This window comes from Pleurodeles waltl, chromosome 8 (genome assembly GCF_031143425.1).
Source record: "Pleurodeles waltl isolate 20211129_DDA chromosome 8, aPleWal1.hap1.20221129, whole genome shotgun sequence".
Lineage (NCBI taxonomy): Eukaryota > Metazoa > Chordata > Amphibia > Caudata > Salamandridae > Pleurodeles > Pleurodeles waltl.
In genome coordinates this window covers 1,110,688,418-1,110,715,736 of record NC_090447.1, presented here as the reverse complement: position 1 = coordinate 1,110,715,736, position 27,319 = coordinate 1,110,688,418, and positions in this window count along the sequence as shown.

Here is a 27,319-nt window from a genome sequence, read left to right as displayed (position 1 = left end):
TTGCGATGAGAAGGAGGAATCCTCGCGTGTACCGACCGCTGGTGGACCTGTCAACAATGGAAGAACGCCATATAATACTTCGATACAGACTTGACCGTGCCACTATCCATGAACTGTGTGCCCAGCTGGAGCCAGCCCTGATGTCCCCCATCCGCCAACCCACAGGGATTCCCCCTCTGGTGCAGGTTTTGTCAGTCCTCCATTTTTTGGCCAGTGGGTCATTCCAGACCACAGTGGCCATGTCATCTGGAATGTCTCAGCCTATGTTTTCTAAGATTTTGAGCAGAGTGTTGTCTGCCCTGATGAAACTCATGCGGAGCTACATCATTTTCCCCGAGGAGGGTGACTTGCCTACAGTGAAGGGTGATTTCTATGCCCTTGGACATATCCCCAACATCATTGGTGCCATTGATGGGACCCATGTGGCTTTGGTACCCCCAAAAGACGATGAGCAGGTGTACCGAAACAGAAAAAATTATCATTCGATGAATGTCCAGGTGGTCTGTTTGGCTGACCAGTACATCTCCCATGTAAATGCCAAGTTCCCAGGGTCAGTGCATGACGAGTATGTGATGCGAAATAGCAGCATCCCCTATGTGATGGAGCAGCTACAGAGACAACGTGTGTGGCTAATAGGTGACTCTGGTTACCCCAACCTGCCGTGGCTACTGACCCCAGTAAGGAATCCCCGGACAAGGGCAGAGGAACGCTACAATGAGGCCCATGGGCGTACTAGGAGGGTGATTGAGCGAACCTTTGGCCTCCTGAAGGCCAGGTTTAGGTGCCTGCATATGACAGGTGGATCCCTAATGTACTCACCAAAGAAGGTGTGCCATATCATCGTGGCGTGCTGTATGCTTCACAACCTGGCTTTGCGACGCCAGGTGCCTTTCCTGCAGGCGGATGGTCCAGATGGTGGTGTTGTAGAGGCCGTGGAGCCTGTGGAGAGTGAAGAGGAGGAAGACTCAGAGGACGACACAGACAATAGGGACAGAGTGATACAACAGTATTTCCAGTAACACCCAGGTAAGAATCACCCACGCCATTTCACAATTGCTTATAGCCTCCTGCATCTGTACTTTCTGTAGTTCCCCACAGATGTTTTTCATTAATTTTTGCCTTTCCTTCCCTTCTCAGTGCTGTCTGACTCAGTACCTGACTTCTGCTTGGTTCGCCCATGAAATACAGCGTATTGACATTGGTATGTTGTCATGACTAATTGACAGAACAGAAATCGAACAGTAATATGTAATACATTTGTCAATAATACAGCATGACTCAAAACAGATTTGTGTGCAAAATGTGATTTATTTACAGTGCTAGATATCGGTACATGTGATTCTAAGGGTGATGGGTGGGGGTGGAGGAATATCCATGGCAGAGTCCAGTTCTCAGTCTCACAGGTGCATTGTCCTTTTGCCTGTGGAAGGATGGAGCATAGGCAGTTCATGGTTGGACAGGGTGGCAATGTGGGACAGTGGGAAGACTTGAGGGGGTATGTCCTGCAGGCGGGGTTCTTGACATCCTACTCTGTCTTTTTCTTTGGTCTCAGGCTCCTCTTACGGGGTGGTTGTTCTTCAGCAGGAGGTGGGGTTCTGGGGGGCTGTCGAGGTGTTGGGACCTCATGTCCACTAGCGCCGGCGGAGGTTTTAGGCTGTTCCTGGTCCGGGCTAGTGACAGGGGCCCTGTGTGGTGCACCATGGTCCCACAACGCGTCCTCTATCCTGTGGAGGGCCAGGACGATGGTCCCCATTGCGGTCCCGATGATTCTCAGCTCCTCCCTGAACCCCATGTAGTGTTCCTCCTGCTGTGCCTGGATCTCAGTGAACCTGGCCAGTACCGTCGCCATCGTTTCTTGGGAGTGGTGGTATGCCCCCATGATGGTGGTGAGGGCCTCTTGGAGAGTGGGTTCCCTGGGCCTCTCCTCCCCCCCCTGTCGCACAGCAGCCCTCTGAGCTGCCCGGTTTCCCCCGGCCTCTGTCCCCTGGACGGTGTGCCCGCTACCACTGCCCCCAGGTCCCTGTTGTTGTTGGGGTGTTGGGTTAGCCTGGGTGCCCTGTAGTGGCAGACACACCGCTGATTGAGCTGTCCTAGAGACAGAGGCATGGGCCCGCTGGGTGGGAGCTGTGCTGGTGTCGGCAGAGGGGGTCGGGTCTGGTGTGGCCTGTGGCTGCCTGAGGGGAACCGACTGCCCAGAGGTCCCCGATGGTCCGGGCTGGTCATCAGGTTCACTGTCGACAGAGCTGCTATCCTCAGTGTGGGCCTGTTCCGGTGGTGGGATGGACACTTCTGGACCCTCCTGGCTGGTGTATTGTCGTTCGGGTCCTGCATGGGGTAAGAGAGTTTGGTTATTATTTCTGTGTGTGCAATAGCATGCGTGTTGTGGGTGCCCTTGTCCCCCAGTGCAGGCATTCCCTGGAGGGAGGTGTTGTGAGGGTATTTAGTGGGGGGGAGGGGTTAGTGCAGTGGTCATGCTTAGGTGATGGGTGCCCATGATTTGTGTTGGCATGCAGGAGTTGGTGTTGGGATGGGTGGGTTGTGCTGGTGAGACATTGTCAGGGAGGATGTGTGCTGGGGGGTTGGGGGTGAGGGTGGGGGTGTGGGTTGGCATGCTGGTGGGGTGGGGGGGATATAGTAGTTGAGATGGGACTTACCAGAGTCCATTCCTCCGGCTACTCCAGCGAGGCCCTGAGGATGCAGGATGGTCAAGACCTCTTGCTCCCACGATGTAAATTCGGGAGGGGTGGGTGGGGGTCCGCCGCCAGTCTTCTGGACCGCGATGTTGTGCCTGGAGACCATCGATCGGACCTTCCCCCGTAGGTCGTTCCATCTTTTGCGGATGTCCTCCCTATTCCTGGGATGCTGTCCCACCGCGTTGACCCTGTCCACGATCCGCTGCCATAGCTCCGCCTTCCTGGCTATACTGTGTGCTGCACCTGCGAGCCGAAGAGCTGGGGTTCCACTCTTAGGATTTCCTCCACCATGACCCGGAGTTCTTGGTCCGAAAAGCGTGGGTGCCTTTGGGTGCCATGGGGTGGTGTGGGTGAGGTGTGGGGTGGTGTATGTGATGAGGAGTGTGTTGGTGAGTGGTGCTTTGTGCTACTATGTGGTGTGTGTGATGGTGTAGTGTGCCTCAGTGTGTCTTGCTATGGATTGTCTGCTGTGTCTCTCTCTCCTTCTCTCAGTAATTAGGGTCGCAGGGGTTTGTGGGTGATGTGGGTGTGTGTTTTATAGTTGGTTGATTGTGTGGGAGTGGTGTGTGTATGTGTATCAGGTGTGTGTATTTCAAATTGTCCAATGTGGCTGTGTTTTGGTGATGTGTGTGTATTCTGACCGCGGCGGTGTGTACCGCCAATGGAATACCGCGTTTGAATGACCGCCGTGTGGATTCGTGGGTCGTAATGGCATGGGCGTATTTCTGTTGGCGTGACGGTGGAGGTTTGGTCATCTCCAGTTTATCGCTGCCCGCCGATGTGGCGGGCTGCAGTGGAGGACGGATTTTTGGAGGTTTGGCCGTTGTGGGTCAGAATGACCGTGGCGGTTGACCGCGGCCGCGGCGGTGTTATGGCGGTCTTATGACCGGCGGTAAGGGCATTTTACCGCCGAGGTCAGAATGACCCCCTTAGTGGCTTGGCCTTGTAAATGTGGGCTGCCACACTGTGCCCTGGAACATCCACAAAAATTATGCTCCGGTGATATAGTGTGCGGTATGCAGGTATAACCTAGTAAATGAGGTCCATGGTGTATGAGTCAAAAGAAAATGTTGACAGTCAGAACATGTGCCAGAGGTACAGAGTTAGACAGATCAATGCAGGCTGGCAATGTGGTGTTCACAAAACATATTCCTGATGTATGTGCCAGAGGAACACCACAGTAAATCATGTATTTCCAGGACTGAGAACCGTGTGATACAGTCCTTAGGATCGGCAGAACAGCAGTCAATATAACACACTTGGAATTGCTGTTGACTTGGCCACACATGGGTTGTGATGCCACATACTTTAGGTTGTATACATCAACATTGCTATCCCCTGTCATCCTGGTAATTTGTGTTAGACTTCAGGGATATCCATATGACAGTGTAAAGTGACACGCAAATTCCCAATGGATCTTCAGATAGTGCTGGCCCTGATAGTCTGCAGGACGTAATGAAAACAGGTTCATATCATGATATGCATTTGCCATAGCTGTTCCGTTATCACTCTGCTGATGCGATGCAGGGCATGTATGCACCCACCGATCAAAAGGATGGTCTGCCCCATGCAGTTACTCAGAGAGTATGCTATGACTCATGGCACGGCCCACCACATAATGACATGCGTGGATATGGAGGTAGTTTTATGCATCTCTGCGTGATGTGAGTGGACTATCCACCCTCCATACTCACCTACGATACCTGGCACATGTAGACTCCACCTAGCAATGTGTCCAGTTATGTGTCCTTGCCATATCAGGGCCATAATGTTATTAGACATGCCATCTAACACACAATCCTTGCTCAGGTGACTCTGCTAAATGACAATGGATCCAAGGTCATGGGTGTATCCAGAAGAGACATTGATGAGCAATGCAACATGATGGATGCGCCGGGCCATGGTCACAATACAACATGTTATATAACCATAGTCAATGAAGACATGGTAATTCACAGTCTCAAGACAGGGCATTGCTATTGTGTAACAATAGCTTAGGCTTAGTACCTTGACCATAGTCGATATTGAGAAGATGGATATTGATCAGATGTATGTTCACTTTACCCTTCCAGATGTTCCTGTGCTATGTGATGTGCATCATGTGATGATTGCAGATTGTGTATATATGACATGCTTTTTGTTCTTTTGCAACATAACCCATTATCTGACATGTATTCTCACAGTTTATTCAGGGTACAGGAGCCCATTCCAGAGATGGAAATTTGACAAATGCAAAGACCGCTCTACAACCACATTCCCAGGTGAAGAAGACCTTTCTGAAGATGGGCAAGCTATATGAGAGGGAATGTGCATCAGGGCTTTGGAATGCCTTCCCCCCCAGGGGCACGGACAAGTGAACTAGACAGCTCCACTCAACACCACTATGGGGAGGATCAGGCCATCAACTGGCAGCACACCACCGTCTGACCCAGCCCCAGCACAACCCCCATCATTGGCCCAGTGGACCGGGACATGAGTCAGGAGGTGGCAGATATAAAACTCTGTTTGTCCAGCTTGGAACATAAACAGAAGCAAATGATGGGGATGCTCCATTCAATCAAGGCAGTCACCTGCAAACCCTGAAGAGCTGTCTGGCCTAATTTAGAGTAACCTCTCCTCCCCTAGTATATAGTTGTTTTTCTTGTGGGGCTTATTATATAGTTAGTGTTATGTAAGTTAGTGTAGTGTTGTTTAGTTGTAAGACATAGTGGTTTTTATTCGGAGTGGGGTTTTTAAGATTTTGGTTGGTTTTAGGTGTATGTTATAAATGAAAAAATACCAAAACTTAAACTTGCATCATTTAGTTGTCACATCACTGTTGACTTGTTGATAATATCCTTGCGTAGACCAGTCACTTGTGGTGTGAGTTACATCAACTGTCACAATGACCGCATGATACCTATTGCAATACATGCTTTTGATCCACAGGAACTGTTTTTTTTATCAAAGTACTTATCATATTCCCCAAGTATGTTCACTCAGTTTGTGTGGCTTTGTCCTGGACTGCAATCCACATATATCCCTTTGGTAATTGGTCAGTGTACTTGCCTTACACAATGCACAAGGGTCATCTTAGTCCTGACTCAAATACACATACAACAGACAGGTTTGACTAAGTCATTTTATTTACATGTGCAAATATTTTGTAGGCTCACAGGACCTGTTCATGTGACAACAACCCCAATTGGTATATGGGGCCAGTGGATGTCCAGACAGAGTCCATGGGGTTGAACATTGCAGGGGAAATGTGTTGAAGAGGAGTGCTTTGGTGAGGAGGAAGAGTACAACATTGCAATTAGGGAAGAGAGGCCACAATGACAGTTCACATATGTGAGAGGTCAACAGTGGAAGATTCCAATTGAGGATGGTGCCAGATGTTTTGACACTGGCATGATCTTTAACACAGAGCAAAGGAGAAAGGGGCCATGTCTCACAGAGAAAAGCTACTGGCAGTTTTCATGGAGAAAGTTATTCCTTCCACATCTTCATCCTCTGATGTATGTGGTGACTCCTGTGACTGCAGTGTTGTTGGTGTTGAAGGAGAGGCAGTCACACACAAATCAGGGGCTGAAGATCACGGCAGCTCTCATTTGTGGGAACACATTAGGCAGCATAGCATAAAGAAGGACCTGTATGGTCTGCAATACTGCAGCAATGTCACAGTGAAGGGTACCTAAGGTGGCCGTGAGAGAGTCCTGTTTCTGCTCCATGGACTCCAAGACATTTTATATTGCCCCAGCATGTTGGCAACATCGCTAGTGGCACTTGGGCTGGGCATTTGCTCATGCTTCAGCCTCAGGACACCAGCAATTTCAGGCTCTGGAGTGAAGAGTCTGTGCCTCTTATGGAAGACAAGTTGCCCTCATTTTTACTGAGCCACCTCAGGACTGCCTCTAGGTTATCAGCCACAGTTTTCATCCCCAGCTGTATCAGCCAGCTCACGCTAGACTCCTACCACAGTTTTTTGGAATGTAAGTGATGGTTCCTCGGAGTCCAAGGCTATGGTTGAGCTGGCAAGTGGTGCACGTTGACTGCTGGGTGGATCACCTGGAGATCTGGCAACACTGTTTAGCCTCCCTGCGACCTGAGATGGTGTCTGGATGGCATGCAGGTTTTGGTGGAGGGTAACTTTATGTATGGTTTGTAGCTTATCATCTGCATCACCAGGGAAGTCCAGGACAGGAAGATAGCTAAGAGGTATGGTGTCTGCCTCTGCACTGGAATGGAGGTAAGTTAATTTTGATATGAGTGATCAGGTTTACAAACAATGTTTCCAAGGGAGCACTTTAAAGGCCTATTCTCAATGGGCCTAGCAGCACACTGCACAACTAGAGTGTCATTGACGTTGATGCTCCAGTGGCACATTGTGCAGGCCCATAATTTACAAGAGCACACCACACCAACTTTTGTCACTTGCTATGGCCCTGTAATTGTTTACCCCTGTCACTCATTACGCAGCATACAAGGAGAGTTCCTTGGGTGTTGCTGTGAGTGTTCCCCAGCAACACCCATTAAATCCATAGGAATGTGATACATTTCCAGATTTAGATTTCTGGAAATGCTTCATATTCCTATTTGACCTCAGGGATGGCATTGCAGTGATGCAACAGAGATATTAGACATTTTGGGCCACAGTTTTTCATATTGCAATGTTTGTAGCATTCTGTTGCACACACAGTAAGTGGAAGTCAACATTAATTTTTGGTCAAGTTCAACAACATGTCTCTTTCAGCACATGATCATTCATCCCTGCAATGCTGACACTCCTGCACTATGGTGCAAGGGTATCTGTGTCGGTGCTAGGAAGCAGGAGGCATACATTCACGGATGAAATACAGATATATGTTTCATTTTAGTAACAACCGTGTGTGCATGCACTTTCTAAATGATGCAGTACAGCAAGCTGGTTTGCAGGATCAGGCTGCATCATTTCCTCAGACATGGGGCCCTGAAGTGGACAGTGATGTTTTGTACACGTTTGCCATGGATATTGATGCACATTTTTCCTAGATTTGCATTGCTAAGGGATTGTTCTCTTAAGTACTTTGTGCCAGCTCTGAGGGGATGGGCATCTTTACTACTGTGTAATTGGTTCACTTACACTCCCTCATAACATTCTAATGTGAACTGTTGATCTGTAGAGTGTCACACATCACATGACTCAGGCCCACGCCATTGTATGTGTTCCCACCTCCTCAGATTATCCACGTTGGCGTCCAGGTATACTTTTAAGTGGCACACAGTGATCCTACCCAACTCATACTTTCATTCTCACATGGCTACGACAGGTTGATTATGCATGTCCATATCCAGTGGGACTACATGTTGTTTTGTTACAAGTCCCTATATCTGAATCCCACATCAATGGGCCCACCCACTCCAGCCTAAGTTCCTCCATGGGTGCCATGATTTGTGGTGGATAGGTATTTATTGGTATACTTTTGTCAAATACCTGTTTGACCTTCTCCACATTTCAGACCAAAGGTAGTGTTGCCATGAGGTGTCAGCACCAACCATGTAGAGCAGTAGCAATGTCCCCCCATGCCCACACATAATCATTAATTAGTTTGAATACACATGGTCCAGTGTTGTACATTTTTCACATCACCCACTTTCCAATTGCTAATGTGTGATGAGTTCCTGTGGTCCCTTCCATGGCAGATGACACCTGTGTGCCATCACCTTCCCATCATGTCAGCAAATTTAGTTTCATATGTGATACAATAGTCTCTTGCCTTCTCTCTATGTGTGTATGCCTCCCATCGCCCACACCTGACCTCTCTTTGTCCTGTGACACAACCATTCAGAAGATTTCCATCCTAGATGAGTGTGATAGGCCCAAGTGAGACCAAGTGACTAAATGGTGCAAGGATGCCTGCATTAGAGCTAAGCAGCAGTTTGGGCACCATTGCTGAGGAAAGTGCAGGGATGCCTTGAATTTCAATGCATACCATGCATCCCTGCACTTTCTACATGACACAGCGCTGCACAGCAAGCTGGCTGACTGTGCTGCACTGCATCTTTTCCTCAAAATGATGCACAAAGAGACTCATTTAAGTGGCAGGTGGCAAAGGGCGGTGCAGCAAGGTACTTGCTACATGGTCCTGCACCAGTGGTAAAGGACAGAAATGTGCCTTATCGACAAGCTAAGGTGCATTTCTTTCACTATGGTGCATGATGCCTGCCTTGTGGTGATTAATGTTTTGGTGCAGTAAGGGAACCTTCCTGCACAAGATACAATCACAAGAGGTGTTTTCCTCTTTCTATGTGTGCTGCATTCTGCAGCATACATAGAAAGCAGTAAAAACAGGATGACGAAGATATTTAGACCCGTTGCATCCTTCTTACGTCGCTGCTTGGGTGGTGTAGGAACGTGACACAGTACCAGCCTTATAAATCTGTGACTGCGTGAAATTCCTTCGGGTTCTATGGTTGTTGCATGTGAACAACCCAAGCAACACCCATGAAATGGCAATTTCATGTAGTGTTATGCATGAGAGCTGTCCATATTTACAAGGTCAAGAAAAGCAATGCAAGGTGGCTTTCCGTGGCCTTGTACATATGGGCTAGCACACTGCGCCTCCGAAGTGTCAATAAACATTGACACTCTGATGCGGCACCATGCCTCTAGTGTCTGGTAACTGAGGCCCAAAGTGAGGTAAATGTGAAATGATGCTGCCCTTCGCACAATGGAGAAAGTGATGTGATGGTTCTGGCCTGGGATGTTTTAATTGTGTGAGGTCCGTGCACATTACATCTCTTTGCTGTTAAACCATAATTGCGCCAACATACTACACTATTGCCTGCAGACAGTGCATTCTGGTGCAGGAACATGGAGGCCACCCCCTTTTTGACATTGCATAGTGACCACATTGCCCCACACTGCGACTCACCCTCTGTGGTTGTTGTGGTTCATCACATGCAACACTGCAACACAGTGCCGTGAGACCATCACGGATGAGTAGTGCGCTTTAAAAATACGCTGATTGATTGATTGATTCACACTTACATCGCCTTGGACTCCGATCTCCAACTCCTCAGAGATGACAGCTGCCACCATCTCCTCCAGGTCATCTAGCTCCTCCTGGAGTGCTGGACTTACACCTCCAGTCTGCAATTCTGCCTTGTGGGTGCTGGTCAGTTTCTCCTTTGTTCTGCACTTACAATCATGCCAGCACTTCTTACAGTCCATGACTGTACTCTTCACCTCTGCCACACTGTTGGCTTAGTCCACTGTGGACTACCATATAGCCTCTTTCTTCCCTAATGGCAATTTGTAGGTGCTAAGTAGATGTTATTGATGCTGTTTAGTTTTCCTCCTCACTGAGCCTGCACTTCCTCCTACTCTTCCCCCTCTCCTGGGAGTCTGTCTGGAAGTCCTGGCTGGTCTTAAGAGGTTACCATTTCTGCTTCAGCAGTGTCTCCTGCTTATATTTTTTTGTGAAGCCACATTTTGCAGGTGTTTTTCTGATGCTTTTAGGTGCAAAGGTGACACTAGGCAGGCTAGCCTGAGACTACTTTCCGCTAAACAGGCTAGCATCATCATCACCAATATAACATATACATAGTAGAGATAGATATACACCTATTACTTCCACAGTGATACTTTAATTGGTCACTGTATTTATTATAATATATTCCTCTTTTATTTCCCAAACAGGCTAGCGTCACTTTTGCAGTACTGGTGTCAGTTTGGTTTACGATGCAGCACACATGCTAGCATAATTTTTTTAATGCTGCCCAGATTCTAATGCCATGTAGTGACGTTTTGTAGATATGGCACAAACAAGGCGTTAGGATTTGTCATTACACGGTGTTAAAAATGTTCATGCAATGCTATGCTGCAGCAGGGTTGCATTTTTTATTGTAAATGAGACCCAAGTAGTGAAACTCATGGCAGTACTGCATTTTGTTGACCTTGGCAATTTTCAGTACATTGTGGCAGCATCAGGGGGGCATGTCCCACCCAAACTTCAATGCTCTGCTATAGGAAGCCCTTGCTTCCTTGATGAAACACATTAACAACTACATCCAATTCCCACATCCACAGAATCTGGCCACCGTAAAGTGCGAATTCTGTGCTTTGGGTGGAACTTAACACATGTGGTTGGAGCAATAGATGGCACACATTTTGCCTTGGTGCCACCATGCGCAAGATAACAGGTCTAGCTCATTTGGAAGAAATATAATTCCATCAATGTGCAAGTTGTCTGCTTATCAAACGTATTCATCGCAAGTGTGTGTGCCTACTTCCCTGGGTCAACACATGATAAATTTTTACTGCCGAACAGCAACATACGCATGCAGAAGTCACAACTTGGGAAGGAGAGAACCTGGCCTGTTGGTAAGTACAATTTGACTTGAGGATTTTTTGCCAGAATCCTAGTTTAGGAAGGGAAAATGTCTTGATATGTGCGTAATCTGTTTATGTGTTGCTTTCATGTAGGTGACTCAACGTATCATAACTGACCATAATTATTGCCATTGCTGGGGAATCCAACAATGCCAGAGGAAGACTGCTTCAATGAGGCCTATAGAAGAACATGAAGGCCAGTGGAGCGGGCTTTCAGACTTTGAAGGCCAGGTTTAGGTGCCTGGATAAGGTAGGTGGAGCCTTTCTCTACTCACTGTTGCCTGTTGTTTTCTCCACAACATCACCCTGCAGAGGAGCATCCTTGTAATTGCAGACGTGGGAATCTATCATCTGCCCCTAGGTGAGGATGTTGAAATGCCCAATGAAGATGACAGTGGTAAAGAAGAAGGAGTTGATCTATGTCGAGATGTGATTGACCACTTCATCTCCTGAGTGTAAGTTTACCTTTACAAATTTCAGCCTCCAATGTCAGTACAACTTGTGACATAGGAAACATATCTGTCTGCAATGGTAATTTGACAGGAATGGTCAGTGCAGGAAAGTTCAAGGCAAAGATGTTAGTGGATCAGAGTTTACCTACATTGGGTACTGTGGTCATTGACAGAGATTAACTGTGATTGTTCTAAGTATGTGTGTCTTCATGACATGTCAATTGGGGTTGATTTAATTTAATGTGTGGTAAAATGAATTTCTCTTTGTTATTCTATTTCAAGATCCTTCACCGTATCATCTTCATTGGGACATTTCACAGTTGTGACATTTCCTATGATATATTGCTGTTTGAAAGTACAAAGTGAACATGTGTTGATCCTGGGACAGACACCCACTTGGAAAGGGAAAATCTTTCCCAGAGACAACTTGCTCTCTGATAGTATGGAAATTCAGAAGATTGTATCAGACCTGTTTTCTATGTGACGTTGCCATCAAGGCAATATGCTCCACTTGCCTTTCTCACACCACATGTGTATGTCAAGCCCTAGCATACTGTTCCTCCTTCACATTGGCTAAGTCTTCAATTTATGGACAGTGGCAGTAGCTGTTGATGAGTTTATTTGTAGGTGATAGAACTTGTTGTTAGCATACCACTTATTGCTAAATGTGTCATTGAATCAGATACTGCCACAGTGTCTTGCAATGGTCATGTGGCCTCGAATGTTGTTACTGCCATGATGTAGCCTATTGATATTGATCTAGGATTCCTATTGCAAGGGCAAGATGTATGGCTCCAACTGAGGTCATGGATCAGTGATAGTTTGCCTGTTTTATTTGATTCCATTGCATATTCCCTTTCTTACTTAGTGTGAAGGTGATGGATAAAATAATCCTGAATGACACAGACTATCGGGGTTAGGCCTGGTTATTAAAACCCACATTTATTTTCTACAAGGACTTGTTGCCAACATACGTAAGTTCCAAATACATTCTGAGTTGAGGTTGTTCTCTTTGCAAAAAGTGGTTAACACTTTACCGTTTTGTCATTATTGCATATTTTTGGCAAATTAATATTCAAATAGTTTGGCAACATGATGGTGTAAGATGGACGTGACAAATGAAAGGCTAGAAATAATCCAAGAGTCTTGTAGTCTGTGTCCATAACATTTATTGTCATGACACAAAAAAGTAAGGTGAATCAAAAAAAGATGAAATGAACAAAAGAATTCTGTCATGGTGGATAGAATCTTGGTAGTAGAGCCAAAAACAGTTTGGAGTCCAATGTCCAAGATACAACTGTCCTCAGAAAAGTTAAATGTGTCCATTAAATAGTCAACAGAGTGAATGGTAGAAACACACCGGAGTAAATTAGGTTCTGTGTCTTCTGCTGGTGGTGGTGTTGGTCTTGCCACCTTCTCCTGCTGGTCCAGATGACCCTCCTCACCGGGGAGGAGGGATGTGACAGGGAGTGGAGTGGTAGGAGCAAGCTTCTCATGTGGCAGGGCCTCCCTGTCTGTGGCTGGCAGTGGTATACGTGGCTCAGATGTGGAGGGACCCCAGATAGGGGCAAATGAAATGGGAAAAGCCCTACACATATGGTGATAGATGTCAAATAGCACCCCAGTCAGGGAGATTAGTCTTTTTTTGTGATTCCATAGTTCCAAGATGTGCTCCCTCTGCAACTCCTTGATTGCCTGGAGCTCAGTTACAACCTGTATGTCGTCATGTCGTGGGACTGTTTAACTCATCCCAAGACTTGGTCCATGGTGGGCCGGCTGACAAAAAACCCAGTGCCCTCACTTGGCTGGCCCACAGATTCTGTCCCACAACCGCTACTGCCACTATCATGTGCACCTGAGGAAGTGTGCACAATCCCAATGGGTCCTGGCAGAACTGGAGGCTGTGTTGGTGGTGTCTCAACAGCAGCCAGGACTGGGGGCACAGGATTGGTGTGAACCTCCTTGGTGCACAGAAAGAAGATTACCCCTTACTCTGAGATGTTGTTGCAGATGTGGTGGGAGGTGTAGTTGTTGGCTGAGATTAACTCACTGGAGCTGTCTGGCCAGACAGACCAGATGGACTAGCTGGCTCCTGACCATCCAGACTTGCATTAGTAGAGTCCTCAGTGAAGGCTTGCTCTTGGTTTTGAGTGGAAGTGTTTTGCCTAGAGGACGGTGGTCCACTGGGCTGGGTGGTTGGTCATGTGAAGGTTGCAGAGAATATGCAATTACTACATAATTTGTGTATTTAATGTATCTTTGTCTACAAATGGGTCAACCTAAAAAAAGTAGGAAGAGAGTGATAGACCGATTAGGCATTTGAGTTACTTTCATTATTTTGCACATGCAGCCTGATTTACATATATGACAACTCCAGTGCTGACGTTGTAGAGATGATCTGAAATGCAAAAGTGTTATTTCAGAATTGTATGTTGCGTGTAGCAGACATTCAACCCAACACAGTGGTGAGTAGATTGGAGTACTGGCCCATTCCAAAGCCCAGCAGGCAGCAAAACACTGGAATCAGAGTGATTCAACTTACAAATATAACTGTATTTGGTCATCATATGGACAGTGCAAATTAACTTCTATGTGGCTACTGCTTCTATTGAGCATGCCACAACACATTTTTGGAAAACTTGAACTCAAAAGACAATTAATTATGTAAGCATTTTCATCAATTCCAATGTCGCTTTGAGCAGGTGTTACCATTATCGTAATACACAAGAAGTGACATTTTAATCCATAACATGACATGATGACTGTCAAATGCATTCGTTTTTTAAATGTGTGTACGTATGGAAGCAAAGGATGGTGGAACGCCATTACATTGCACTATTGTTTCTCAGTTCCAAAAACAGAGCATCATGGTAGTTCTAGTCATTTGTTGACATCATAGACAATATTTGTTTGAAACGTAAGTTGCACATATCACTTTCAATGACTATAATGGAGATGAACACACATTCGCAACATTGACACCCATACGGGTATGATGTGACTAAGAAAATACCACTTAGAGCCACTACACTTTACAGTAAAAATAAATGCAGCTTTGGACCTCTTTTTGGAAGCACAACAATAGACATTGATAGAAATCAATGGGCAGAGACAATGCAAGGGATGATCCATGATGAATAACACAAAGTCTGACTCAACATGTTGCACATTGTTACAAAAGTGAGATACAACCATGATGCTAGTAATTGGTAAGATACAAGATATTTGAGGTAGTCATGTTTACTTTGAGCTGTTTTAATAAGGGTTTAGAGCATTCTTAATGTCTAACTTGAAGACAGAAATCTATTTGTGAATGTGGTGGCATCGCTAAGTGCAATTTACCAGTCTCCACTCTACCAGGGACTGCTGTCGAGCCTTCAGGATGTAGGATCTACATGACCTTCTCATTCCAGGGAAATAGTTGTAGAGCGAGGTTGGAAGAGCCACCAGCAGTCATATGGTCCTCAAGGTGACATTTGGAGGCCAGGGAATGGACTTTTCCCCAAAGGTCACTCCACCTCTTCCAAATCTCCTCCTGTGTGTGCAGATTATTAGCTACATCATTCACTCTGTCAACGTTTCTGGCACACGTTTGCCTCTACTGGGACACAGATTTTTTATTTTTTTTTCACTGCCTGGTTTTGGATCTATTAAATGAGACAGGAAAAGTCACAATGCTGCACACTGCGGTGAGAGGCCCTGCGCTGGTTATACATGAACATACGTACACACATGTTGGCAAATGTGTGCAGGCTGAAGGAGGAAGTCTGTTATTTGACTCAGATTATCATTTGTAGCTTGTCATAGATTGAACCTTGCATAAATTGCTTATGGCCTTTGCAGCCTTCATAATATAGGCATCCATAGAAAATAGTTTTTTGACTAAAATGTAAGTCTGTAATGCTTCATTGTATTTACATTTTGGCTAAAATCTGAGCAAAAATAATTTTGGATTGTATTATAATAATGCTTTTTTATATGTTGAAATCAACCTGTAGAGCATACAATTAGCATTACTTTGGACACATATGCACTTCTTGATTTAATTTGGCATTTATGAAATTTCCCCGAGCTAGCCCTACTGAGATTCAAGTACTGAACTACCCTTCTAGATCATGTTAATTACTTTCTTGGCCAACAGCCAGTTAAAAGTCCCATGGGAGCAAAAGAACCCATTTATGCTCGATTATTCTTTGCTTCCTAGCGGAAGGATTTGGTGGAATTCTAAATAGGATGATAAGTTGGGAACCGACAGGCCAGGAAAGCCCTTTTTACACGGACAAAGGGGAACAAGTTACAAAAGGTATCCTACCACCCTCTACTCAATTATAAAGTGATGACCTGGTCCTATTACTCCTATGTAATTATTATATATTCTAATCATGGATGCCACACCCTATTGGTTTCATGCTTCATCATTGGGTCGCACCTTAGTCCCAGTAAACCAGGGCAGGATCACCAATTTTTCAAGCAGCACTTTGAATAATGTTCTAATTCTGAAAGGGAGAGCACCTATTCAAAATACCTTTTGGTTACCCTGGATTCCCTTTATTATGGACACTACTTGCATGGTTAAAATTTGAATAAAATGTTAGTCAGTTAGGGGGAGGGTTACTATTCCAGTACCCTTGTAGTAAGTCAACATGTTTTAGCCCTTTATTTCGACCCTTGTGGGGTCCCAGGCACTCAACTGAACCAACACTGAATCCTCGCATTTTTCAAATTGTTGTTCACTGTTTTTGATTTGTGATGTCAGGCCTGTCACTCATCAGTTGTCACAAACAAATGACATAAACAAGCATACAAAAATGTGAGGCTGGTCTAGTTGCCTAAGCCCCTGATAGGAGGCAGGAAATTGCATCTTGCTGCAAAATTATAATGGAGCAAGAGGACAAGGACAGCATGGATATATTTGGAGATAAAAACATGACAAAGTAGAAATTCATTAATTCAGAATGATCTAAGTGAATGTGAGAGGGATGTGTGAAACTAACACAATCACAGTGCATGTCATGCCAGGCATGCTCTGTGTGTGCTCATAAGTGTTCTAATGTGCCCAGTTAGACCTGGAATTATTGGCATGGCCTAAAGTTTGCCTTCTGACTTCCTGTTTGCTAACTTCATTTTTGGGACCCTCAAGTTTGGTGTTTCTGGAATCACAATCAAAAATCACAATTTATGGTGAAATTGGATTTTAAATTGTAATTCTTAAACTGCCACTTTTAGAAAGTGGCCATTGTCTTCCTTCAAATCATCTAATGCAGTGGTCTCCAAAGGTTTTAATGCCGCGCCTCCCCCAGGTGAACAATAAAAATCTATGGGCCCCCCTCAGAATTTTTCACAATTATTTTATAAAGATGCCAATGTTTAAATATGTCTAGACCTATTTAAACATTGCACTTTAAGTACTGCTACCTTTGTAAAAATGCAATAACATGTGTTTGCTTAAAACACAGCCCTATCATCTGTATTATGTTTCTTTTGGCCAGAGCCTGGCACCACCCCTGGGATCCCTTGAGGCCACCCTAGGGGGGTGGCCGCCCCCCAGTTTGAAGACCTTTGATCTAATGCCTTCTCATGTCTCTGAACACATATCTGGGTGGGTGACAGCTGGGTTCTTGTGCATTCCCACTAGACAGCCACACACAAAGGGCGATGAGGTGTGACTGAATGGCCTTCTGCATGTTGATGGTCCATCCTGGGCAGGATGGGAGGGGAGGAACTGACACGTACACCTGAATCGGTCGGGTCCTGAGCCCTCACAAAGGGCTGCATAACTCCCTGTAGGGTGTCTGGTGACAGTGCATGAACTTTGTGCAGTGCAAAGGACTTTCTTTGAACTCTCTCTGCACTGGGTATAAGAATTCAACTTCTGACCCTACCAAATCACTACACTTCTGGACCTGAGAACATTCTGCCAGGAAGAAGGACTGCTATACTGCTAAACAGACTGTCACTCTGCTGGACTTTATTGAACTTCTGCTTTTTTGAGCCTACACTGCGACATACAGCTCTCCTTGCCAGGGAGCGAGAAGAACCAGACCTGCATCTCTACATCCCCAGAACCAAAGTGACTCCAAGGGCTTGCTGGCTTGCCTCCTGTTCTGAGGTCTCGGAGACATCAAAGAATTCACTCCACTTGCTACAGATCCTGGACTCTGCCAACTGTGAGTCCTACCCTGACAAGCTTTGCTAATCCAGTCCTGGGCCCTTGGAGGTGAGTTCTTCAGGTATTTCTACAGAAATCCATGCATCACCATCACTGTGCGCATTGGAACTACCACATCTCTCCTCGAGGCTGACTGATTGCTGCTGCTGAAAAGAGAAACATCACAGCACCAACTGTGTGGCTTGAAACCGGTGCAATGCCCTCAGTCCCATTGCATCACCTTCGCATCACCAGCTGTGCAGCTCAACAACGCTGCATCATCTTCATCACAAAGAGGTTTGATGCAGTACTGCTGCTTGATGACATCGAATTGGTGACTGCACAGCTCGATGATGATGCATCACTAATTGTGCAGATCAGAACAAATGCATCATCTTTGCATTATCTCTCTGCTTCTCACATCGCATTCTCGATGTTGACACAACCCTCCACACAAGGTCCTTTTTCAGCAGGACAATGTTAGTCCCTCTAGCTGGCCTGCGCTCCATCATTACTGGACTGAACTTTTGGATTTACCCTGGTCTAGCATGACCCGATAACACCGGTTGTGGCTTTAAGTTTCTAAGCACTATTTTTGCAGATATTCTTTAAAAATTAATATCTCAGTGTTCATTGTTTGTATTTTTGTCATTTTGGTATTTTTATTTTCATTAAATTAAGCCTTTTTTCTAACTTGGTGAAGAATATTTTTGAGTGGTGTTTTGACTGTTTTAAGTGTTGCACATATACTTTACATATTGACTCCTGAGTAAAGCCTGCCTGCTCTGTGCCAATCTACAAGAGGGTGAGCACAGGTTAATTTTTGGTTTGTATCTGACTTACCCTACCTAGGAGTGTGATCCCTACTTGGACAGTGTGCATACCTCTTCCAACTAGAGACCCAATTTCTAACATGCCCCCTGCTTGCTCAAGAGCAAATTTTCCAAGAGCGTGTATGTCCATGCTTTATGCGTGCATCTTACTGCAAAAAAGAAAATGTTACCATTTCTTTGCAAAATCTATTAATAAATTAATTTGCAAAGCAAACACATATAAGAACAAGTAAATAATATGAAACTATAAAGTGATATTTCCCAGCAATCCTGTAAACGTGATATGCGTAGCATAGTCTTAGTCTCTAATGTTTGTCAGGTTGTTACTCTTGTAGGTGTATCCAGTCATCATATACAGGCTGGTGGGACACATACCTACACTCATACTCTGGCAAATGCAAATTAAGAAAGCTTAATATTACATTTATTGACAAGAAATGAGGGGGAAAAGGGAAGAGGTTCATCTAAAAAAATCCAAGGGTTGTGTGTCACAAACAACCTAAAATGGCACAGAGAATGCCAGTGCCAGTATAGTTTTGTTGCTGTGCCGGCATTTAATTGGCACGTGTTCAGGTGTCGAGGAAGCGGAGGGCTAGACCACGTACTTGTGAAGCGTAGCACATCACCGATTCATTATGTTTCTTGAGGTGTATGGGAAGTATAGTCTCCTTTTTTAGGGTGTATGGAAAGTGTAGTCTCTCGTGGAGCTAGTGGTTGTTCAGTTACATACTGATAATCGTCATTACCCTGATTAGGGATCCTCCTTGTTCCAGTCATTACTAATGAGGCTGTTACATCCCTGACAGAAATACATGGAAATACCTTTTTGTTTTCATATGTATTTTTCTTAATCTATTTCATGACTCCTCTCCTCCACCTCTGCCTGTACGTACCCAAGCAGTGCCCAAGAAGATGAACCGGTAGGGAGGGAAGAGGGTAGGGAGGTACGAGAACTGGGATGAGGAGGATCCCTAACTGGGGTATTGAAGATTACAGGTAAGTAACTGAACATTACCCTTCATGTGATCATCCTCGTCCCATTTGTTACTAATGAGGAATTAACCAAGCATGAACAAACAAGCAAAGACCACAAGGTGGACTGCAGACAAAGTTTATTCTGAGAAAAACAGCAAATTATTTAGAAGCCGCTGGCAACACAACAGAACCAAAATGACCCTCCAGAACATCACAAACAGTAAGACAGTAGTGGGTAAGAAAAGTATGAGGCGACCACCAAGTGGTCGCCCTGCACATCTCCAACAGAGAGACCCCTCTCTCTTCACCCCAGGAGTTATAAACTGCCTTAGTAGAACAACTCTGAACAACATCCAGGAGAGACTGTCCCACCTCAGCAGAAGCCCGAGAAATAGCCTGCCAAAACCACCAACTAAGAGTCAGGGTAGAGACCTTCTGGCTCTTGGAAACTCAACTATGAGCCAGAAACAATGACTGGGAAACCCAAAACGGCCTGTTCCAATCCAAATCAGAAGAGCCCTCCTGACATCCAAAATAGAAGGAACCACTGAAGAGGCCTCAGAATAAATGGGCAACACAATCTCCTGAGAAAAATGAAAAGAAGAGAAAATCTTAAGAGTGAATGTCAGATTGAGGCGGAAAACAACCCTATCCAGAAAATACTTGAGTTAGGGAAAAGAAGCCCACATAGCCTCCAACTCCTCCAGGTGTCTAGCCGAGGTGATGGCCACCTAAAAGGCCACCTTAACAGACAACCATCCCATGTCAGCCGACTCCATTGGCTCAAAGGGAGCCCCATGTCAGCCCCTCAAGACAACCAACAACTCCCAGGAAGGAACCAGTTTGCAGACCGAAGGCCATTTTAAGTAAACGCTTTCAAGAAGTCTCAGAACCAGACGAGCAGGATAAAAAAATCATCTGAAAAAGAACGACAGGCCTGAACCGCTGTCCATTGAGCCATAAGAGTGCTGGGAGTGAAGACCTTCAAAAAACCATCACATAAAAAATCCAGAATTTTAAAGGGGTCAGTGTGAGCAGGATCCTCCAATTGAGCTTGACACCAAGCTGGGGAAGACCTCCAATGCTTACCATAATATTTCAAAGTAAATTGTTTTCTCGGAAATTGATTCTCTTGAGCAACCTTTGAAGAACAACCAAACTGAACCAAGCCTACCCACTCAATAGCCAGGCCGCCAAACACAACTGAGCAGCCAGATGGCAAGACATGAATGGAAACCGAAGGGAAGACTGGCAATGAGGAAGCACCCAAAACCACCTCGGGCCAGAGAGTGAAGAAGAGGAAACCAAGGAGGATGGAGCCAGTAAGGGGCAATGATAATCACTGTCACCTGCTCCACCAAGATCTTCTGCAGCATCTTTAGTAGAAGAGGGACCAGAGAGAATGCGTACAGCAACCCCTGAAGCCAAGGGACTGATAGCACATCCACCACACAAGCCTGTTGAGATAGAAGCTCTGCGCAAAACTGGAGACAATGGGCATTTCCTGGAGAGGCAAACAGGTCCAACCAAGGCTTCCCAAACCTGGAACACACTCTGAGGAACAGAGGGCCATCCAAGTGATACATCACAGAGGACAGAAAGTTCCGGCTCAGGCTGTCCACCCAAAATTTCATCTTCCCTCTGACATAAACAGTGCTGAGACTAAGAACAAAAGCCTCACCAATGCACCAATCTGAGAGGCAACCAGACTCGGAGATGCAGAGAGCACACTTCCCTGCCTGTTCAGGTAAGGCCTTGCCACCTGTGTGTCCATCCGGACCACCACATTCTGACCTGTCTGTGATTCTTGGAATACCAGCAATGCCCTCAAGACTGCCATGAGCTTGCACCAACTGGAGGACTGACAACTTTCCCACGGAGACCAAGGGGCCTTCTGTTCCTGTTCACTCAGCACAGCCCTACTTGCTGACATCTGTCATCAAAAGATCTGGGGGAGAGAGTTGGAAGCAAGCCCCTTTTTCAAAGTGGTTTGTGACCAACCACCAGGACAGAGTTGTGGAAACCTGAGCAGTGAGAGGAATCAAGAACCTGTAGTCCCTGGAACTGGGATCCCAATGACTGGGAATGTGAGTCACAATCGACTTCAAATGAAACCATGCCCAGAGAACCACTGCTGTGGAAGCTGCCAAAAGACCTTGCACCCTCAATCAGCATCTTGCAGAACTGTGAGAACGAGAAAGCAAGTCTGTCACAGTTGTTTGAAGAGACACAACACTATCCTCTGGAAGAAAGGCTGCACCCACAGAGTGTCCAGGTGAGTGCTGGTGATGTGTTGGACATGGGAGGGAGCCAGGTGAGACTTTGGAAGGTTCACCAGCAGGCCGAAGTCAGTCAATGCTCTAAGAACCAGCTCTACATCCTGTTGAGCATTCAAAAGAGATGGAGCAGAAAATAACCAGTCATCCAAATAAGGATAAAGTACAACACCTTTAAATGCAAAAAAGTAACAAAGGGAGCCAATACCTTTGAGAAGACTGGGGAGAAGTAGTCAAGCCAAAGGTAAGGACCTGAAATTGAAAGTGACGACCCAGGGCCATGAACCGTAAAAAGGGTTGACTCTCCACAAGGACTAAGGCCCTCATTCCGACCCTGGCGGTCATAGACCGCCAGGGTGGCGAATGACGGAAGCACCGCCAACAGGCTGGCGGTGCTTCATTCGTCATTCCGACCGTGGCGGTACAGCCGCGGTCGCCCAGCCGGGTCCGGCGGTTTCCCGCCGGATTTCCCCCGGCTGGGAGAATCCTCCAGGGCAGTGCTGCAAGCAGCGCTGCCTTGGGGATTCTGACCCCCTTCCCGCCAGCCTGTTTCTGGCGGTTTTCACCGCCAAGAAGAGGCTGGCGGGAACGGGTGTCCTGGGGCCCCCTGCACTGCCCATGCCACTGGCATGGGCAGTGCAGGGGCCCCCTAACAGGGCCCCAGCCTGCTTTTCACTGTCTGCCTGGCTGAAAAGCGTGACGGGTGCAACTGCACCCGTCGCACACCTGCAACACCGCCGGCTCCATTCGGAGCCGGCTTCAGTGTTGCAGGCCGCCTTCCCGCTGGGCCGGCGGGCGCTAACAATGTTAGCGTCGCCGGCCCAGCGGGAAGGTCGGAATGGCCCCAGCGGTCTTTTGACCGCAGAGCGGCCAAATGGCGGTTCCCGCCAGGGTCATAATGACCCCCTAAGTCATGAAAATAAGCGTAGTGAAGGTCCAGAGTCACCAGAAAGTCCCCCTGTAGCAGGAGAGGAATGATAGTCTGCAAAGATACCAAGGGGATATGTTCGATCAGAACAAACTTGTTGAAGAAAGCGATTGATAATGGGCCGAAAACGCCTGTCCGGCTCTGGAACCAAAAACAGAGAGTAGAACGCCCAACCCTGTTGATCGGATGGAACCAGGACTATTGCCATCTTCTAAAGAAACAGCTCTATCCCCATTGAGAGACTCTGCAACTGAACAGGATATTTAGGATAAAGAGTAGGCCGGAAATGAGGAGTGGGAGGCTAAACTCTGAATGGAATCTTACAGCAACATTCCATGATGGAAAGGACCCAGGTATCTGACATGGAAAGCTTCCACTGGGGAAGAAAGTCTCTGAGTCGACCACCGGCTGCCATACAGTCACCCTGGCTGTTGGGTGGAAGTGGCCGAGGAGGAAGAGGGATGGGATTTATGGTAGGAGGCGCCCCGACCACAGGCCTTACCACAAAAGGAGTGGTGATCATTTGTTCGAAAAAGAACCTAATGAGAGCCAAAATGTTTCTTCTCTGTCCCAGCCTTAAAAAGCCACATGATCTTTTTTCCTTTCCAACCTTCTTCGCCATATCATTACGTTCATGCCCAAACAACTTCTGACCCAGGAGAGGCAATTTACAAAGCAAGGAAAGTTGACCAGTGTCCAGTTTCCATGACCTCAACCACAAGGACGTCCAACTGGCAATGGAAGCCCAGCAACAGAAGTCAAGGCCCAAAGTCTATCAAAGACAGCATCGAACAGAAATTGTGACAACAATTCCATACTGGCCAACAAATCAGAGGGATCAGTCTTAGCCTGGCGGCAGTCAAACAAGAAATAAAAATCCTTCAATAGAGCCTGGGTGGCATAAGTAGCATAAGAGGAGGTACAAATACCATATTTGGAAGCAGCGTACACTCTTTTCAAAGCTGATTCCACCTTTTTATCAAGGGAGTCTGAAAGAACAGCATCTTCAGAGGCCAAATAAGAGGACATGGAAGTCAAAATCATGTTAACTTTAGGAGCTTGCGGGAAAAGAACATACAAATCCTTTAACAAAAACTTTTTCTGGGGGAACCGGGGAAAATAAGGCTTGTCCACCTGCTTTGATTCCTGAAGGAGCAGATCCTTAATAACTTCATGAAAAGGCAAACAATCCACCTCAATGAAATCAAATCAAATCAAAAACATTTATAGAGCGCGCTACTCACCCGTGCGGGTCTCAAGGTGAAATGATACTGTGCCAAAAAATCATCCTCATCAAAAACCAGAGCCTCCGATCCCAGTTGGTTTCGCATATGTCACCAGACCTCCTGCAATTACTCAGACTGAATGTGTCTGCCCTCACAGTCATCAGTCTCGTCAGCCACATCATCCAAGCACTAGCTTTTGGCCGGAACCTCTTTTTCCAGGAAGGCTGAATCAACAGATGCCTTGGTGATTGACTGCAAGTCAGTCCTAGAAATGTGTATCAATTCTTCCTCCTGCAAAGCAGGAGACTGTAAGCTTTAGCCAATCGCTTAGCCATAATGCACAGGCAAAGTCCAGCAGAACACAAGGAATGGAGAAACACCAGGAAAGTGCAGCTGAGCACTATAGCAGTGTGTGCACTTTCTATTTATAGGGTGCCAAGCAACAGGGTCTCCTCTCATGAGAACCCGGTCGCAAATAACTAGGAAGCTAGTACCTGCCGGCTGCATACACACAGACATGCGTAGGGATGAAAAAACAGACCCTTCGCAGGCCGTCAACACAACACTGCCCACCTTGCATTGCCAAGCCCCTGCCCCAGCTCGGCACATAAGCATGGGAAGTGAGGAGGGAGCCGGGAACCCTTCTTCCGAAAGCCCCAGCTAAAGCATGCCCGCAACGTGTACCAGAAAAGTAGGTAAACACCAACAAAAGTAAAAGCATGACACATAAAAATAAAGCAGAAGTGGGCTACTGGACTTACTGTCAGCGACAGGAAACAAAACAGGCAGAGGTGGAGGGGAGAAGTCAATAAATAGTTAAAAATATATATATATGAAAACAAAGAAGGGACTTCCATGCAATCTCTGTCAGGGATATAACACCCTCATTAGTAACGACTGGGACAAGGAGGATCACACGAGGGAATAACGAAAGATACAGTGTCTTTTTTACCCCAGTTTTATGGTTACTGGTAAATAGCAGCATCTCACATAAAATTGCACCAGCAAGTCTCATACATGGACCAATAACGATTTTTGAAACAAGCATTTGCAATGCAACAGGTCTCGCATTTGTTCGAGTTAGAGCTATTAGCGTTGTAAACTCCTAACTGGACTTTTCTTGCCACACAAATTAAAAGAAAAAAAAATGTGCTGAAATTGAAAAGGAACAAAATTGGCGCAATTGCGCTATGTAAAACCCAGCTTAATCGCGCTTCGTGGAAAATAAAAAGATAAAGTAGTCTGGACAGCATGCTGAAAACATGGAGCCTCGTTTGTTTTCAGTAGTTGGCCGGTGCGCTTAAAGAGAGCTAAACACTGGAAAAGGCATGACATATGCATGCCTTTCCCTAATGAAACCAAGCGAATTTTAAAATGCAAACCCAAAAACCAATGAAAGTGACATGTGTGACATGGGCGTGGTTAAAAGCCCAAAGAGAGATGACAACAGGATGAGCTTGTGCGCTCAACCCTAAAAATAAGGTCTGCATCCCTTAGCATCGAACAATTCAAGGCCCACCATGACCTGACATTCTTGGCGAGAAGAAGATTGAAGTAGCCATTCGATAGTTCATAGTCTAATCAAACTGGAGAGCTGTTTGAAAACAAGATTATTTTATGACTAGGAGTTGCATGTACAACGGTTGGTGTGATATTGCCTACTATAGATTACCAATGCAGCACGAACATAATGTCATGAAATAAAATGCAATATATACCTACTCACGCGTATCATATCTTGCAACTTACTTTTTTACAATGAAATATAAAAACAATAGCTAAGCATTGCATTTATTGTTAAGAGTCCAATTTTGAGTGAAGGGACACTGAGCATCAGTGGATTGACTTAGTTCACAGTAACACATTTTCTACCCCATCAGTAACGTCGCTTCTCTCACAGACAATTTCTACACTACTGGGTTTGAACCTGGCTTGGGTGAGAACGACATTAAACATTCGGCTCGAGCCGCATGGTAGGAAATATTCTTGCCACGCGATTAAAAAGCGCCATGATTAGCAACCATCAGCAAGAGAGAAAAGAATATGAGAACATTACGTTCATATATTGTTGTCTAAATTAGGTTTCAAAATGAGGTATCACCTCATTAAAAATAAATTGAATAGGAAAATGTAAAGATTAGGAGTTTAGTTGGAAAAGCTACCTCGAGAGAGAGCTAACTAAAAAAGAAAATCTATATTTAATTAAACTAAAATTTGCAGGACTTATTATGTGTAAAAAATAAAAGATAAACCCATATATTGGTACACTTCATGACTAATTGCAACATCCGGTGACAGTTGTAGATTTTTTGTTGTTGACTTTAGCAAAGAAAAAATGTTTTCCTATATTACATCATGGAAGTGTTAAGTTCAAGTGACACAACTAATAGATTTATGTATTTCAATTGTGGCGTCACACAGGCTGAACATAAACTTATACTGCGGAGAATAAAGTCCTTGGCAGAAGGCTGGCGATAATATTTATCTGGTAATCAAGACTCTAATATTGCTGTGAATGCATGATATAGAAGAAGCATTCCAAAACAATTTCCTCTTGTCTCTTGGCTCCCAGAAGGAAGTGCGAGATTTAAAAGTCTGCCTTTTAGTGAGAAAACATAAAGTGAACTACAAGCACATGGAATTAGATTCACTAAATCATGAGTTTTAATGGACTTTGAACTTATTAGCTAACTGTCTGTATATCTGAACAAAGATATAAAACTTACATCAGTATTCCCTATAGCTCGACAAAACCAGCTCTCAATATACAGAAGCATGAAGGCATTAGAAGGCACAAGAGAGAAATGTTGATTAATAGCCATAATAGAAAGAACATGGTACTAAGAATGTCATTATAAATAAAATTGAGAATATTTTTTGCGGAAAGTATATGAGAAATCTTTCAGAGTCAAGCTTTTAAAGTGAAATGAAATGGGGTGTAAAATATAATTAGACTGCTGTTAATCAGGGCAGCAGTGCTCTTAGCTTAAATATACCAATAAATATATAGATCAACAAATATGTAGGTCTAAATCAGTCTCATGTTACAGATAACGATAATATTATATGCTATGTCAGAAAAGTTTTCTGTCGTCCCTCTGATTAGAAAAGGATTCCTATATGTTTGTTTTAGTTTGTGATTCATTTCACTGGTCTAACTTTGGAAGTACAGCGGTGGAATAGTCTAGCAGTTAAGAAACCACACTATGTATTTTTTTTCGGTCCTATAAAAGATATAGCATCCTAGAACATTTGAAATTAATCTACTGAAATTTGCCTTACTAGAGAACCCATATTAATAAATTGATTTTTCATAGCGCTTCTACTGCACTTTTGACTCTTCCCAGGTCTCGTTGTGACAGGGGTTAGTTATTGTTACCTAATCTAATGGCATTTCAATTTATTAACATTGGATGGATGGATGAATCGGATTCA